General features: G+C 38.5%; 1 pseudogene; it reads right to left on the bottom strand.

The window, feature by feature from the left end:
- Positions 1-231: 231 nt before the first annotated feature.
- On the bottom strand, positions 232-16,038 carry LOC110902019 (annotated as a pseudogene).
- Between the last annotated feature and the right edge of the window lie 1,960 nt (positions 16,039-17,998).

Raw genomic sequence — 17,998 nt, 5'->3', positions numbered from 1 at the left:
TTATGTAGTAGATAGATAATTAATAGTTTGTTGTTCGTGTTTGCTTTTTAACAGTTTTATTTAAGCTACAGTAAGATCTGGTATGGTCAATTGCCTTAAGCCCATAACACCCTTTTCATCTTAAATATTCACTCATGTGTTCTTTTGAGGATTCGATCATTAATAGCATATGGACTTGGAACTATACACCTGTAGTGATTTGCAGGCTGGTTGTTGAGATATAAAAAGGGATTATCCGAAAAGGAAGGTTTATAACAAGAACACTATTTAAAGCCAATGGCATTACAAAGCAAAGACACATACACAACCATATATGTTATCTTCGAACAAAACAGTGTTCTTTATTTATTATAATTTATTTGCGTCTTTAAACAACCAAGACATCCCCATATATCCTCACTGCACCCTTCAAAAAGAAAGATATAAACAGGTAGCTGTGCCATATACGAATCAAATAAAAAGAAGAGTTAACTCTCATTTTCGTCCTTGTAGTTTGTTCAATTACGGCAGTATGGACCAAATTTCAAATTTGTAACATTTCCGTCCATGACATTCTTGAAACATGCCAAGTTCTGTGCAAAAAAAAAAAAACCTTGAAATTTGGCATGGACCGGCATAATTTGGACAAACCACAAGAACGAAAATGGAATTTAACTCTATCAATTATAGTCGGAAGTGACAAATTTCAAAAATGTCTAGGACGGAAATGGTATAAATTTAAAATTTGGCCTAAACTGGCCTAATTGAACAAACCATGAAAATGACAGTTATCTCTAAAAAGAAGTTTAAATAGAACCACTGTTGGTGCACTTGTGTCTGTACTTTGTCTGTATTCGGTCTGTATGTAAACGATGTCCTAAGTTAGTCTGTAAGTTGACCAAGTCAACTATCCTCCTAGTTTGACTTGGCCAATATGTTGTAATATGTTTGTCTGTTTCGAAGGATAGCCTCGAAGGATACTGTTGATCCTTCGAGGTGCTCGAAAGATATGGTTCGACTATTAGACCTTGAAGGATGATCCTTCGAGGTCCCTGCTGATCTTTCGGTTGGATTGTCTTCGATAGATGATCCTTCGGACCATCTATCGGATCCTTCGGACTGGACAACCTGGGCTGGGTATAAATACCCATGCAGTGTGTTGTGTTAAAAAAAAAGATGCACACATAGAGAGTTAGAGAGAACTCTGCTGAAAACACACACACATACTAGAGAGTTTGCAAACTGATTGTAAACATTGTGCTTGTAACCGGAACTTTTCATACGTATTAATACAGTGGTGTTAATCGGTGAACCTTTGTGTGTTTGTGTTTATACTTGCTTCATCCCGGTTTGCTTGCTAGCTTGGATTCCGCACTCGCTAGTGGGTTTGTATAACAAGGTTTTGGTTTGTTCTCGATCCTCCGAGAGGGACCTACAAGTGGTATCAGAGCCTCGCTCTTTACCTTGTTTAAAACCGGGTTGTTTCGAGTTCTTGGTGTGTTTGGACACTTGGTTTAGCACCCGTTTTTGGTGGTTTTCTTGTATTTTTAAACTGAAAAACGGTTCCTAAACCTTCGGGAGTGTTCAAGGTTGGGTTGGGTAACTTGAGAACTTGTTTTTAAGTGATTTGATTTTTCCGGCCAAATTCCGGTTATTATTCCGGTGAACTGCTTGAAGATAAGGTTGCTTATTTTGGTAAAATTTTTGAAAGTCAAAAAGTTTGGTGAAAAGTTGTTGGCAGACCATATCCTTTCTGCCGAAAGTTCTTCACCAACCTATCACCTTTTCACCAACCTGTCAAGTCAGTGTCAGTGTGTCAGTCTGCCGCCGAAAGATATCTTTCGACTTCGAAAGATCATCTTTCGATCAGAGACAGCTCGAAAGATTAGCATCCTTCGAGTAGTCTTTCGAAGTCTAAGAATTATCCTTCGTGTTTGGAATCTTTTCGAAAGTTGGTTGTCCGAAAGATAAGGATTCATCTCGAAAGATAAGGATCCTTCATTGTGAATCTTTCGAGGTCAGTATTCGAAAGATATAGATCTTTCGAACTGTGAATCTTTCGTGATAATCAGTCGAAAGATAAGGATCTTTCATTGAGAATCTTTCGAAGACTTTGCTCGAAACTCAACAGTGATTTGATCCCTCGAACAAGTCTTGATCTTTCGATCAGATTGTATCTTTCAATTATTGTCTGTTTGTTTTTAACAGTTTGTGGTTGTGTAGGTTATTTGTTAATATTTGATTAAGATGAGTTGCACAAGTCCTTGGGATTGGAGTTTAAACTCACAATCTAGTCAAGAGCTTACTACTGCTGATGCTTGGGCTAAGAGCATGTTTCCATCGCCTTCAATCAGTCCGAGTCAATGGGATTTGGTATCAAATCAAAGTCAAAGTATTCAGAATATTCTTATTAGCGAAAGTGAAACGGGCAGCAACAACCGTCCTCCAAAGCTAAATCATATGAACGATTTTCCATCATGGAAAAACCGGTTTCATACATATGTTCAAGGGCAAAGCACTGATCTTTGGACGTGTTTCATCAATCCTTTCAATGCTGCTCTTGAAGTTGCTGCGTCGACTTCAGAAGGTTATGCCAACATGCTTGAGCCTGACAAGAAATCTTATGAATTGGAGAAAAAGGCTTTTGCAACACTTACACAAGCGCTCAATAAAGATATTTATCATCAGTTCTCATACTGCAAGAACACGAAAACATTATGGGATGCCTTGGTTGCTAGAGGAGAAGGCAATGCAGCTACAAGAAAGTCTCGGCATGACTTGTTGAAGAAAGAGTTTGACTCGTTTCAGTTTCTGGAAAACGAGACTCTTAATGATATGACCACACGTTTCTATCATCTGATCAGTGAAATGTGTGCTTATGGGGTTATTGCTACTCAACAAGACATGGTAAACAAGTTTGCTGATGCCTTACCTCCAAAGTGGAGCTCTTTCATTGAGTTGTTGAAGCACACAGGAACTCTAGATACAGTAAATATCTATGAGTTCATTCAGAAACTGGAACATAAGAATGAGGAAGAAATCAGGAAAGCTAAGAGAGCTCCAGTTCCTCAAAATACGGAAATGTATCTTCCAGGCTTCGACCTCTTAGCAAAATCTGCTGCTGCTCAGCAACCGAAATTGCAAACTGCTTTCGTGTCCAACACAAGTTCTCTACCGTTTCCACAGACAAATCCTGCTCCGGGTTTTGATCCAAGATCTTACATTTCAGTTCCTTCTCAGCCACCAGTTCAACCACAACAGCAAGCTCATTTCACAAGCAATTCTCAACCTCCAAACCAAAACACTGTTCGTGTTGATACTTCAAATCTCTCCCAAGTTAGTATTGAAGTTGCTAAGGAGCATGTGGAACTGATCAATACCATGCTCAGTGCCTACTGCGGCTTAGTTGCGGGTCAGATTGGAAACATCAACATGACACATGAAGATTATCAACAGGTCGACAAAGATGAAATGGAGTTGATGGATATTAATTGGGCGTTTGCTAGTGCGGTTAGAAGAGCCAAGGACTTTATGGCTCGTACTGGTAGAACTTCGTTGCAAGGGAAGAAGGATACGAAATATGGGTTTGATATTAATGCTGTCACGTGCTTTAACTGTGGCGAGAAAGGGCACTTCAAACGTGAGTGCACTCGTCCAACAAAACAAGGCAATCACAACCCATTCAGAAACCAAGACAGGAGGATGGTGGCAGTCAATAACAACCAGAACCAGTCTGGACCGTCAAATACCAATCGGGCTTTGACAGTTCATGCTGATGAAGGATGTAATTGGTCTGTGCAGTTTGGAGATGGTGATCAAGGAAGTGGAACAGCTCTTTATGCGAAGGTCATCAATCAAAGGCCATCTGAAAGTGATGACAGTTCTGGTTATTCTGGGAGTTCGGATGAAGAAGGCTCTGTTTCTGGGGATAATCAATCAGAGTCTGAATCTGATGTGAAAGAGGAGGCAGCTTCTGATATTCAGAATTTATTGAATGAAGCTGATGAGCTAAAATGTCAGAAATCAATTCTGATTAGGAGGGCTGCAACTGCATCAAATGAAATGGAAAAGTTCTTTTCTGAAGAGGGAGCTTTTTCTGTTCAAACTGCCCTTATGGCAAATGTCTCAGCCTCTTCGAGTCAGGTAACTTCTGAACCTCCTGCTCCTAGTGTTTGTAAATCATGTGCTGACATGAAGCTTGAATCAGAAAAGCTTCATAGTCATAATCAGAGTTTGGTTATTGAACTGTCGAAATGCAAAGAGGCGAATATGGCTTTAACTCGGAACGAAAAAGACTTTAAGGAAGTAATTGAAACTTTAAAGAAAAATGTTTCGGAAGTTAACAAAGTAGTTTACCACAAGCAAGTAAGTATAAATGAATATATTAACACTGTGGAAGAAACTAAGAAGCAACTAGCCATTGCCAAATCTGAGCATGATGCGATCAAACAGAAGTTGGATAGTTATTCTAACTCCCGATTTGTGCTTGATCACATCATCGATGTTCAACAATTGAAAGGGAATCAGAAAGGCATAGGGTACAAGAAATGTCCGCCCCCTGTTATGAACAATTATACCAAGATGCCTGATGAGGAGGAAATGCCTCGGTATGAACCCAGTGTGCCTCTTGATTTTGAGGAATTTACTACTGGCCTAGGGTTCAAACCGGACAATTCATCAAACACATCCGAAAAGCAGCAAGAAACATCAACATCCATGGATCAAAGTTCTCCAATCATTGAGGACTGTGAGACATCGGATGATGAATCAGAAGTGGATGTGAGTGAACAGGATAAATCACTTAACAAGATGAAAGGAGTTGTCATCCCCATTGAGAATCACATCCTGTGTGATCCTGACACTCCTGCCGTTTCATCAGTCGAGAAACAAGTGATAGATCCTGTCAAGGTTGAAAAGAAGGTGATGTCTACGGTTAAAAGCAGTAATGTGTTGTATACCTTGGTTGGAGATAGTAAAATCTATTCAGATCACGTTTTTCCAATTAAAAATGTAAATAAATCTTTGATTGATAAAGTCTTTGAAGACAACACAAACAAATTTTTGGGAAAAACTCTTCCAGGAATTGTGGTAACACAATGTGATCCAATTCCTAAATCTGAAATTAGAAAACAGTTTAGGAATCAGAAATCTCCAACCACTCAACAACCTAGTGCTTCTAATGGTAAACAACCAATCAAACGAGCTCAAAAGCCTGAAACAACAAGAGCTCGAGTTCAAAAGAAAGCAAAAGATGTCAAGTTTGTGTCATCCAAGGGTACTGATAAGATTGAAACTTTTGAGAACAAATCTAATACAGATTTTGTAAAACAAGTCACAATCTTAAAACGCAACAGTGATAACAATTACACTCAACATACAAATGGGTGTGATGAAAAGGCTAGTACCTCTGGATCCACGACATCGACATCTTTTGGTCAGTCAAGTTCTCCTAAGCTTGTTGAAAGGAGAAAATGTTTTAAATGTGGAATAATTGGGCACATCATCAGAAACTGCCCAAGTGTTCCAAAGCAGAAATTTGTTGAGAAAGCTCCACCTGAAACAACTCACCCCCAACGTCGTTCAGTTTCGCCTAAAAACGATAAACGAACTGTAAAAGAACAAGAAACTAAACAACGACGTAAAAACATGAAAACTGTTGAGAAAGCATTAAAATCTGAAACTAAAACAGTTCAACAGGAACCAAGTGTGTCACAACCAGCAAAACAAGAATCTTCAAAAACTGCTAGGCAAAAACAACCTTGGTTACCTAAGAAGGGTGACAATTCAGGGGGAGCAGTTGTTCTGAAAAACCATCAAGAGATTGATATCACGTTTCGTGATGCTCAGGGACGACCCAAGACCACTAAGGCTTGGGTCCCCATTCTCAACTGATGTTTTGATTGACATGTGCAGGGTGTTCCAGGAGGAACTATGAACAGTCATTGGATTGTTGATAGTGGAGCATCTAGGCACATGACTGGCGACCTACGGCTTCTGTACGACGTGAGAAATATTAGAGGAGGCTATGTCGCATTCGCTGGAGATAAGGGTGGATATATCACTGGAGAGGGAAGTGTCTCCAATGGTATTGTTTGTTTCGACAAGATCAACTATGTGAAGCAAATTGATCATAATCTTCTGAGCGTGTCGCAAATCTGCGATAAAAAGTTCACCGTGCATTTTGATGATGCCGGGTGCTATGTGCTAAAACCTGGATTCAAAATTCCACAAGAATGGATTCTCTTATCGGCTCCGAGAGTTAATGATCTTTACATTCTTGATATGAGCCAAGCGATTACAACTTCTGCACAAGTCACTTGCTTTGTCTCAAAAGCCACGGAAAAGGAGTCAATATCATGGCACAGAAGAATGGGACACATTCACTTGAGAAAAATGAACCATTTTGTGAAAAACAATCTTGTGAATGGTGTGCCTGTAAGAAGTTTTCATTTGCAAGATATCTGTGTCTCGTGCCAGAAGGGGAAGCAAACGAAGAAATCCCATCCCTTGAAGAAAATCAACACTGTCAGCTTGCCGCTCGAACGTCTTCATATGGACCTCTTTGGACCTATGAAGCACAAGACAATGTTCGGTGATGCATATTGTTTAGTAGTTACTGATGACTACTCTAGATTTTCTTGGGTAACCTTCATGGCACACAAAAGTGAAACTCCTGGCATCCTCAAGGACCTTCTCACTATGTTGGAGAATCTTTATACGCTGAAAGTGAAAAGGATCCGAAGCGACAATGGAACTGAATTCAAGAATCAAGTTATGGATGAGTTTTGTACTTCTAAAGGCATTCTTCATGAGTACAGTTCTCGTTATACCCCACAACAAAACGGTGTCGCGGAGAGGAAGAATCGAACGATTATAGAAACTGCGAGAACTATGTTAGTTGAGTCGGAACTCCCTATCCAATTCTGGGGGGAGGCTGTGTCGACTGCGTGCTACACATTGAACAGAGTTCTTACAGTAAAGAGACATGGCAAAACTTGTTTCGAACTCCTTCAGAAAAGGAAACCGGATCTTTCTTACCTAGAACCTTTTGGTGGTCCTTGTACAATGATTGAACCAGATGGCAAATTTGGTGCTAAGGCTATCGAGGGCTACTTTCTTGGATACCAAACTCCGAACTTTCGTGTCTGGAATCTAGCTACCAGAAAGGTGGAGCTATGGAGTGAGGTAAGGGTTCAAAGGTATACGAGTCCTGTCAGGGCTCCGGGTGATCCGTGGATGTTCGATTATGATGGACTGTTTGACTCCTTCAATCTGCCAACCTTTGACGAAGAATCAGCAGCGGCTCGAATGTTGTTGGAAAGTGACAACGCTGCTGTATCGCCTTTGGTTAGACCTATTGTTGTTGACCCTCAAGGTTCTTCATCAGTCAACAATACGGTTCAAAATGAGGTTTATGAAGATGCTGCTGACTATAATGAGTCTTCTGAAGATGATGAATATCATGATGCAGCTGAAGGATCTTCTGCTCCAGTTGCTCCTGTTCAAGGTGCTTCTGTTGATACACCTCATGTGCAGAATGTGGATACTGCTGAAGGGAATGCGTCCACCTCTACACACATCCCTGGTGTGGAGTTGGTTGTTGATCTTAATTTTAACAATTTGGGTATCAATGCTCGTGTGCCAGATAATCCTGAAATGAGGATTCATGATACCCATCCCCAGCAGAACATAATAGGAGACGTCCATCGCGGTGTGCAGACGCGTAATCAGCTGAGAAACAACCGGAATGCTGGTTTGTATTCAGCTATAAGAGAATCTGGTCAACAGAATGACTGGTCCTTCGCGTGTTACGTTTCACAAGAAGAACCAAAGTCGTGGAAAGAAGCAATGAAAGACAGTTCATGGGTTGAAGCAATGCAGGAAGAGTTGGTGCAATTTCAAAAGCTTGGTGTTTGGAAGCTTGTTGAGAAGCCTGAGAACTACAAGAAGATTGGCACTCGATGGGTTTTCAAATGCAAGAAAGACGACCGTGGAGTGGTTATTCGAAACAAAGCTCGTTTAGTCGTTCAAGGTTTTCGTCAGATAGAAGGCATCGACTACAACGAAGTATATGCACCTGTGGCACGTCTCGAAGCGATACGGATTTTTCTAGCCTATGCATCCTTCAAAGGATTCAAGGTTTATCAAATGGACGTGAAGAGTGCATTCTTACATGGTGTGGTAGAAGAAGAGGTGTATGTCGAACAACCTCCTGGTTTTGAAGATCCTATCCATCCCGATCGGGTTTGGTTGCTCAACAAAGCTCTCTATGGTCTTCATCAAGCACCACGAGCTTGGTACGCAACCTTATCAAACTATCTGCTGGAGAACGGTTTTCGACGAGGTCTTATCGACTGTACTCTCTTCATCAAAGAACAAGATGGAGATCTTCTTCTGGTACAGGTATACGTTGACGATATTATTTTTGGTTCTACTAATGATGTTTTGTGCAGGAATTTCGAGTGCATAATGCAGGATAAATTCGAGATGAGTGCTATGGGGGAAATGAACTTCTTCTTGGGCCTGCAAGTGCAACAAACGGAGTCTGGGATATTCATCCATCAGACTAAGTATGTTGGTGACATCTTGAATCGGTTTCAGATGTCTGACGCAGCGCCCATTGGTACCCCATTGGCTATCAATCACGGAATTACTCCAGATTTGAAGGGAGAAGCTGTTAGCCCTTCATATTACCGCGCTATGATCGGATCCCTTATGTATCTCACAGCATCAAGACCAGACATAATGTACCCAACGTGCCTGCTAGCCAGATATCAAGTCAATCCGAAGGACTCTCATCTTGCAGCTGTAAAAAGGATCTTTCGTTATTTGAAGGCTTATCCAGACACCGGTCTGTGGTACCCTAGGGATAATAACTTTGAATTGGTCGCATTCAGTGATTCTGATTTTGGCGGATGCAAAATCGACGGCAAATCCACGTCGGCTGGATGTCAGTTTTTTAGGAAATCGACTTGTCACATGGCAGTGCAAGAAGCAGACGTGTGTCGCTACATCAACATGCGAAGCTGAATACATTGCCGCCTCAAGTTGTTGTTCTCAAGTTCTGTGGATCCAACAACAATTGCGGGACTACGGTTTTGAATTCCTAACTACACCTATTTACGTTGATAATTCTGCTGCATTACAGATCACTAGAAATCCTGTGCAGCATTCAAAAACCAAACACATCGAAATCAAATATCACTTCATACGTGATTGCTTTGAGAAAAGATTAATCGATGTTGTTAAGGTCCACACCGATGACCAACGTGCCGACTTATTTACGAAAGCGTTTGACAAATCAAGATTTGACTTTTTATTATTGGTAAACGGCATTAAAGTCAAGCAAGAGTAAAACCAACATCGGAAAATCATTTTTGTAAATACTTTGTGTTTTTCAATTTATCTTAGTTTATTGATTTTAGGGGGAGTAAATTCAAAAATCTGAAAATCCAAAAACATCGAAAAATTTCAAAAACACAAAAACAATAGAAAATCGAAAATGAGTTTCCTGGCGAGCAAAAGAGAAAATGATAGTACATCAGTGGTCTATCCAAGCCTCTTTAAACCTTAAATGAAAAACGATAAGTAGCTCTATATAAGATGTATCGGTAGGCTCACAATCTTTTTAAAGTGTGCAGGGTGATATAAATCTTAATCGACTGAAGATCAGGTGGGAACCATTCATTGGCATATGGTCTTAGTACCGAAATTTCGTTTGATAGATTGCCGAGGTTCTGAGATATTCGGTCTTTATGCTGCTTATCATCTGGGTATCATGGTTGCTTCTACAAATAGACTAAGTCTAAGATCTTCCATGATACTATACATACGTGTACATATTGCATACTGCATTTGACCTCAATAAGTGATCAACAATCACATGTCCAAACAAATAAGTGATAATATATCACATTTATCCGGGAGTCAAGTTCGTCTCTCTGCTGTACGGAAGTACTGACCTGTTCACGGACTTGCTCCTGTGCCCTCATGCATATGAAAATCAAGTTCCTCATCAATAAGTGATTATATCACAAAGGGCTTGTTTTCAAAACAAAATAAGTGAGAATCTCACATCATATACGGTCAAACAGATGATAATCGGTATACTCACCGGTAAGATGAACCCTCGTGCATACCTTGATACGGGAATGTGTCGTGATATGGATGAACACCGGTCGGTAAGTATAAATCATACCTTAACGTATCCCCTAACCATGATTACATCTGATAAGTTGAGCTTAAATGGACAACAATACCGATAATTGTTATAGGATGCCTATCTTAATGTTAATTAACTGAACAACAAGAGTGTTTTGGCATGACCGTACACTGATATGATTCTCTTACCCTCGAAACTCGCAAAAAGAATGTCTGTTTATATTTATTTACTGCTTTCAGTCTTTACTTTCAAAATATTCAAAAATACCAAAAAGATTTTAGGTGTGTTTTAATATAAACTTTATAAAAGCCAAAAAGATTTTATTTCTTCTTTATTTTCGATCGTACGATGTTGGAACTCTAGTCTTCGTTGCCTGAAACCTGAACGAAAACCGAAATGACTAAATCTTCATAAACGGTTGAAATTTGCAAGCTTTTGAAAGTTAAAGGTTGAAATTGTTGAATTTATTAAACTTTCAACTGTCGGACGGTGTTTGATTGTGACATGGTCATCCGTGTGTCATTTGTTTATGGTTAACTATATTCCAAGCAGTTGTTCTCATTATGCGTTTAGATTTCTTGCATGTGCAGATTCTAAAGGCTAGGAGAACATGGTCGATGACAAGCTTTGGAATGAAGACACGATGTGAAGGCACTCAAGTGATGAAGATGAACGAGTTGCCGCTAGCCATCATCAACACCACAAGGATCTCACTTCATAAAGTTAAAGTATTTCGCGAGCATAACTCAAGGGGGAGCTTATGTTAAGGGGGAGTTTGTCAACACACTTCCTACATGATACGGGTAGTTTGTTGATACACTCTCTGCTTTTAAGACGTGAAGACTTTGAAGATCCTCCGACATTGAAGACTTGAAAGGACATCAGAGTTTTGGGAACTCGAAGACCAAAGACCGTCGAAGTTCGAGACGAGTCTACAACTATAGAAGATAAAAGACAAAGCTACAGCCAAGGGGGAGTTTGTTGGTGCACTTGTGTCTGTACTTTGTCTGTATTCGGTCTGTATGTAAACGATGTCCTAAGTTAGTCTGTAAGTTGACCAAGTCAACTATCCTCCTAGTTTGACTTGGCCAATATGTTGTAATATGTTTGTCTGTTTCGAAGGATAGCCTCGAAGGATACTGTTGATCCTTCGAGGTGCTCGAAAGATATGGTTCGACTATTAGACCTCGAAGGATGATCCTTCGAGGTCCCTGCTGATCTTTCGGTTGGATTGTCTTCGATAGATGATCCTTCGGACCATCTATCGGATCCTTCGGACTGGACAACCTGGGCTGGGTATAAATACCCATGCAGTGTGTTGTGTTAAAAAAAAAGATGCACACATAGAGAGTTAGAGAGAACTCTGCTGAAAACACACACACATACTAGAGAGTTTGCAAACTGATTGTAAACATTGTGCTTGTAACCGGAACTTTTCATACGTATTAATACAGTGGTGTTAATCGGTGAACCTTTGTGTGTTTGTGTTTATACTTGCTTCATCCCGGTTTGCTTGCTAGCTTGGATTCCGCACTCGCTAGTGGGTTTGTATAACAAGGTTTTGGTTTGTTCTCGATCCTCCGAGAGGGACCTACAACCACGTAATATTTAAAGTTTGAACATACTTGGAGCAATCAGTGCCAGGGCTGATCTTGTAAGGGATGCTGACACCACACTTGCCCGGGAGGCTGGCCGCATTGCCTGCATTAATGCCGGAGATGGAAGAATAAGCACTCTTTTAAGCAAACACATGCAGCCTGGCGATCAGGGGTTGTTTTTGCAGCGCTATTCGGTGATTTTACCCCACTGCAGCATGCAGGTGGCACAGCATGTAGTACCTCGAAAATTTGAAAACCCTAAAGTAATAAATATCGATTTATTATGTTGGTTTTTAAAAGACTTTAGTACCCTTTAAAGATCTAAATATCGTATTATTGTGTTGTATTTTAGGCACCTCGTAAAAATATCAAATCTTAACGACAAATTAACTCTAATTAACTGAAAGTTTTAAATTTATATAACCATATCAAATATACACTGATAATTAAATAGGTATATAATAATAGTTACTATTATAAAAAAGCTAAATGTTATAAGATTTGTGTGAACGTATACCTTAACTATATTATACAATTCTTGAAGTTTATATGGTTATTTAAAAAAGAAATTGATTTAATTATATGTTGAATGTTGAAACAGGGTTCGGTAATAAGATTTATTAAATCTCTAAAACTGAAAATGGATTTAACCAGTTTTATCAGAGTCATATTATCTTGAGAACCGATCACTTTACGAATTATATGGAATTTAGAAGTCTTTAAAGGAAATTATATCACTCAAATACGGAAGGTGTTTGGTATGAAAGGAAACCAATAATCGTTCAATTAACCGCGTTAGTTTCGAGCATGTAAAAGGCGACCCACACCAAAACCTAATGAACACGAACTCCTCTTTTCTCCATTCTATTGTTCGCTGAGATTCCAGATTTACCGACACTTATCCGGTGACCCAAAACACCAACATACGCTGCCACCCGCCACCAACTTCTTCGGTATCCACGTTCATGACTACCGTTAATCGAAGCGCATCCACCGTGCTACTCTACCGTGACCACTACCTCACTATTCAGATCCACTCACCGCCGTTTCAGGCCATCACAGCTTCTATTAGTTCCGTCCTCGGATTCACAACTCAACCACCACCATACCGCTACGATTCACTGGCGCCGCACGTTGATCTATTACGTTCTTTGGACTATTTGAGGTAACTAACTACAAAACCTAGTGCTTTGTTTTAAAACATGATTTCTGGCGATGGGTGAGTGTAGTTGCCAACTTTCCTTGTTAGATAATATATGATAAATTCTTTTCATATAAAATAATCTTTCTGTCATGGATTTAGAATATATTAAGGAATTAATATACATGCGTTTTTATGTGACGTTTTTGGTTCTGTGTGAAAATCAATATTCACCATATCCCTGTATATACAATATTGAGTAGCTTCCATGAAATGCTTAGTATTATTCATGAATGGGTACTTTTAACTGTTCTGGCGAAACCCTTTAGTAAAGAAAAAGCATCAAACATGTATGCATGTGCATTTTTATAGAAATGGTTTTCTTTTTAAGATATATATAAACATCCTTTAAATTAAATGATTAAATCTAACTAATAAAATTAATATAATCTTGAAGGAGGGAAACCTGGGTAAGTTGAACACTAATTACACAATCATAAGTTATATTATTTCAAACCATAAATCGATATTTTAAGATATCAAACTCTCTGTCGCTGGTACACTAGTTAACCAAAAATAGCTGGGCATTGTAATCTAAGTTGGGCGAGTCTAATTCTATATAACTAAAGTGTAGGTTCCCGCACTCGTTATGGACGCCTTGATTTGTCCTTGCTTTTATTTTTTTCCTGGCTGAATTAAGGTACGAATTCTTTGGTCATCTCTCATAGTATTTATCTTAATCAAGTCCGTCACTTCGCAGTATGGATGTTGTTTTCTTTTCATCGTAGTATAATTTCCGATTCCTTATAGGAGTACGAATTCATGGGTCTTGTTATCGTAATATAATCTTATTTTTTGTTACTCTTTAGCACGAATTTTATTCCTTGTTTAAAAGTCTGATTACCATGGTTTGATACTTATCTTTTGTTTGATATGTGATGCGTCGTCATCTGAGTCAGTATTGTATTTGTTTGCTTATTTATTAGTGAGTTGTAGCATGCCATACCTCAGACTTGTAATCATGGTTGCATGTTCCTATTAGTTTTATATTCAGTTGCCTATAGATTATTTACAAGGCCTTATTATTTGTACTTTGTCACCCGGGCATGTATGGCTTGTCGTTTGGGCATCAACGGCATGGCACTTATCGTGACAGTGCCTAATAAAAGTTCACGACGTCTCTAACTTGTGCTTGTGTAGCACCTTGGCTACTAGAGGCGTATAGATCGATCTTAGCTCTGAGTTTGAGTTTGAGTTTGTTTGTCTGGAGATGGAATAATGGGTGCACGCCACACTCACCATCTCATAGGTGCATGGACTAGCTAGCTGTGTACCGGTCTGTTTGTTTGTTGCTCTGGGTGCTTCTATGTTACACCATTTGTTCTGTTGATATACATCTGTCGTGTAAGTTAGTATTTGTTTCTGTATGTGAATATGTTCAGTATTTGTTCTAATATGTCTGATATGCATTGTACGCGTCTGATTATAATTATAATTATGTATCTGTTATGCTTCCGATTATGTTCAGTATCTGTTTTGATATGTCTGATATGTTTTGTACGTATCTGGTCATGTTTTCGATCATGTATCGAGTTAATCTTGTTTCTGATTATGTTTAGTATCCGATTATGTTATCTATTAGTTGTGTCTGCTTTGACTCAGTGTCTCTGTATCAGTTTCATCTCAGTATCAGTCTCAATTCTGATTTTGATTCCGTGTAATACATATAGTTTGTATCTGTCAGTACCGCATTCAGTATTTGATTTAATTTTTGTTCTATACTTGCCGTTGAATATGTCTTTGTTTCGTGTCGACTCTCTCGACCGGTTTAATAAGTTTCTTAAGGATTAAATTGTTCTAGTTTTAAAATCTGGTTATCAATATTATTTTGGTTGTTAAATGTAAATCTCCAAAGCTACAAAATGATATTTTTTTATTAAATAATAAGTTATGGAGCATGAACAATTGATATATATATTGATTTTCATCCAAACATTTATTTAAAGATAATAACTTCAACAATTCTTTTTAAAGGTTAAGGAATTTTTAAATGGTATTTACAATGTTTCGGTTTACGTATTTGCTTTGTTTCTTTATTAGCTTCCCATGTCGGTTTACGAAATTGTCATATGTACTCCGTTCTGAAATCCAAGTTGAATTATTTTATTGCTTATATATAACTTTTCATCTTTAGAAAATTAGTTTTTTTTTAATCTGATAATGGTCCGCTATTAAGTATGATAAATTATTTTATTTTGAAAAGATTCAAACATTCCTTATAAGAAAATAGTTTTGCCAAGTATCTTGTTTTAAAAACAATAGCATTATTAAACGTTGTTCAAAATATCTGATAGTTATTAGTTTTTGATTTGTTCGAACGTTCCATTGACAAATGATTGGTCAGAAGTTTCTTGTTATACAAATACTAGATTGTTTAAACAATGATTTAAAATAAGTCCGTTTATACAAGATAAAATGATTTAGTCATCAGGGTTAAGACGTATCAGTCTCTACATAGGTTTTGTGTTGGGGTCGGTATCAGTTATGTATATCACTGATTTTGGTTTCCGTATCAGTCTACGTTTAAGTTTCAGATCGGTTCGCGCATCAGTTTTAGTGTTAGTCTTGTGTCTGCACTGTTTTTAGTACTCATGTCAGTGACCGTTTCAGTTCAGTCTCAGTTATGTTGTGTTTTGCTTCCGCTGATATGACTTTACTTGTACTATTGATTTCTCCGTTACTAAGAAATTTTTGGCTCAACCGTATTTTTTTCTGTGTTTTTCCTATTTGTTTTACAGGTAATATGGGATGATCTGGGATTTCAGTGAGGAGCATTAGGAAGTCGCCGGTCAAGATTCTTTATTTCAGAGATGTAATTACGGTTTTTTATTTAATACTATGGATTGGCTTTTAGTTTTGATATCTGTAAGAGTGACACGTCAGCCCTAGTAGGGTTGGGGTGTTACACAGCACCACCTTTGGTTAGGTAGCCAATGCATGGTGCTAAGCTGCTGGATAACTGACCGCAGCTAAGAGCCTCGGCATAGGGTGCAGCCACCACCATGCAAGTCACTATTGCACATAAAACCATCATTGCCATCTTTGCCATTTTTAAAGTACTCTAATTGAAGATGTAGGAAACAACTGCTTGGTTGTGTATGTTTGTAAGGTTGTTGGTGCTAGAAAATGTTGTCCAAGGTTATAATTTATAGGGGTTTTTGTGTACGAACGAATTAAAGGAGGGGGTTGGGTTGGAACTTGGTAGTTGGAAGTTCGTTTTTACATTATTGATCTTCACCAAGTGTAAGCTTAAGGTTACTCTATTGGTCTAATCATAATAATGGAGTGCGATTTTAATTACAGTGCCACCAAACTAACTCTACCAACACCGACAATGTTTGAAATTTTGATCAACAATTTAAATTCGGCTCAATTCTCTATTAAAATAAGGCAATAGCCGTGCATAGATATTAAAGCGTCCACACTAGAAGATGAAATATATATCTTGTACTAGAGAAATTCAAAGTCATTATCTTAACTCCTTAAGTGTCTTTGCTAATGGACATATTTTTGGGTTTTAATTTGATACTAAACTACTTATAACTTTAAACTAGAAAAGTTTTTCATTGCTAACAGTTAGCGACAGTTAATGTCACACCCTCAAAATACCACCTAGGGAGTGTCCCTGATAGGCGTGTGACGTACCAATAACGAGCCACCAATTACATTGAACCCATACAAGTTATAATTAAAAATCCCATTATTAATAAAAACATCTTCAATAAGTTTAAACGAAAACCAATAAGTTCAGCGGAAGCAAATAGTAAACGAAGTTAAACTGTTTCAAAATTCAAATATAGTTTACGAAATCAATCGCATAAATCCTCCCAGTCGACCTATGACCACTCCAGCTACTCCAGACAACAAGTTCCCCATATCCAAGATACCTAACGACCTGCGAGCATGCAACAAGTGTATCAGACAACGCTGGTGAGTTCATAGTTTTACGAAAACGTTGTTTACCAAGTATGTAGTTAATCCATTGAAGTTAATTCCGAAAGTAATGTTGAAAACAATGTTGATAATACCCCGAATACAAGACGGCTTCTGATTATTTTGCCCTTTCTCCAATGCTCCTATCAAAGCATTGGTCATGACTAGGTCATTAGTTCAACACTCGTTCTCCCAGATACGGGGTGAGGTTGCCAAACCTAAGTAGCGCTACTAACTAATACCATGTTACCTTCCCGGTAACCAAACAACACGGAGGGACTTGAAAGGTGATAGGAAGAGTATATTATCCAACATTCCCGTTTTAACCCAAAAGACTTGTCCCTCCCAGGAATACCCACTGACTGTCCCAACCACCGGGACGCATGCTCAAGAAAGATGAACTCACCTTAGTTTTGCTCGGTAAGATTAACTATGTGTTCAATTGCTCAAATCAATCCTAACATAGTTACCAACAGTAATCAGATTCATGCACCAAAAACCTACTATTCTATCAAGTTGTAAGCACAGATTGATCATCTCGTGGCACATATGGTGTAACAATTCACGTAGATTCACAACACAGGTTCACCACATACAGTTCACATAATACACAATAATCATTTGGATCTCAAGTAATCTCGTATCACGAGTATTGCCGACTAAATAGTTATTGACAGTTTACTATATCAACCAATTTAAGGTGCGGCCCACATGATTTTAGGCCCGGTTAAGTGCGATAACCCGCGGTACGGCCCAGCACAGTCGAACACATTTTAAACACAAGCCTAATTACACAGCCCATTAACCAATACATCATAACATGTTCTTAACCATAAACTCTTGTTATTCCTTTGCGACCAACTTAAGTCATGAATTTGCTTTGTTAATTCATTCCTTTACAGCCCATATTGCTTATATACATAACCTATCGGCCCAACCATCTCTAATAATTATATCACAGTTGTCAATATTCAGCCGAGTTAAACCAAATCAACCCTAATAATACACGTCACTAAACTAATTAGCATCATGATTATTCCATAATTCATCAATTACCATCATGCATTTACATTCTGAACAATAATAATTAATCAGTTAGTAAACACATTGTCACACAAGTTATCT

Source organism: Helianthus annuus, chromosome 13, assembly GCF_002127325.2.
Source record: "Helianthus annuus cultivar XRQ/B chromosome 13, HanXRQr2.0-SUNRISE, whole genome shotgun sequence".
Lineage (NCBI taxonomy): Eukaryota > Viridiplantae > Streptophyta > Magnoliopsida > Asterales > Asteraceae > Helianthus > Helianthus annuus.
Note: the sequence above shows the minus strand (reverse complement) of the source record. Positions and strands in the feature narration are given on the sequence as shown.